Below are 933 nucleotides of genomic sequence, written 5' to 3' on the forward strand. Positions count from 1 at the left end.
ATTTTCAGCCAAGACAGTATAATGATGCCTCACTTATACTCTTCTCAGAAAGAAATGAGCACCATGTGGAAGTTAGACCACAACTAATTCTTCTCTTACTGGTCTTTAGAGGTAGTAAGCATGATGATCCATATATTCATCTCTATGAGTTCTTTACAATTGCTAACGCGAATACTCTGTGAGGAACTAATATATATTCATTTAGACTTCACTTATTCTTGTTCAAGTTAAAAGAGAAAGCTAAGTATTGGTTTACTGCTCTTTCTATCCATAGTATTAGTACCTGGGAGCTATTAAAAACAAAATGTTTGCAAGAGTTTTACCTTGAGAGTAAAACAATGGAATTAAGAAAGGCAATACAAGATTTTTCACAAAAAGCCAATGAAAATTTTCATGATACATTTAAACAACTCAAGAGATTTTTGTGTCCATCTCCCCATCGTGATTTCCCTGTTGGCAACTTGTATGTTTCTTTTATGATGGATTTGACACTTCAAACCAAACCATGATAAATGCCTCGTCTAGCGGCACTATTATGATGCAAGATAGTAAAGACACTTAGCGATTCTTGGAGCAGTTGAGTCATAATTCAAAAACCAATTACTCAGCTAAGAAACGGGACACCCCAGTTTCATAAGTTGCTTCAGTAAGTCTAGAAAAAAAATATAAAAAATGAAGTCAAATATGATATTAAATTTTTAAATAAAAAATTGACTTACTGCTCTCTAGCCTAAGCAATGAGAAAGGTGTGTTTGTTTCGCATGGTCATAAGATATGTGTAGGTTGTGGAGATTTATGACATATTGTTGATGAGTGCATAAGAAGTCAAGAGGAAAATCAAGTGCACAACTATGATCAATTCCAAAATAGTCTGTGACCATTCAGTTGGAACTACATCCAAGGCAGGAACTACAACAACAATGGAAACTTCGA

At 34.3% G+C, this 933-nt stretch overlaps 1 non-coding gene across 1 annotated transcript; it reads right to left on the minus strand.

Annotated features, from left to right (window-relative positions):
• Positions 1 to 341: 341 nt before the first annotated feature.
• On the minus strand, positions 342 to 448 carry LOC145007800 (small nucleolar RNA R71). The gene has a single exon (XR_013663165.1). It is a non-coding gene; the product is annotated as a small nucleolar RNA R71 (small nucleolar RNA).
• Positions 449 to 933: the final 485 nt, after the last annotated feature.

The sequence above is a fragment of the Lactuca saligna genome, chromosome 7 (genome assembly GCF_052625555.1).
Source record: "Lactuca saligna cultivar CGN05327 chromosome 7, ASM5262555v1, whole genome shotgun sequence".
Taxonomy (NCBI): domain Eukaryota; kingdom Viridiplantae; phylum Streptophyta; class Magnoliopsida; order Asterales; family Asteraceae; genus Lactuca; species Lactuca saligna.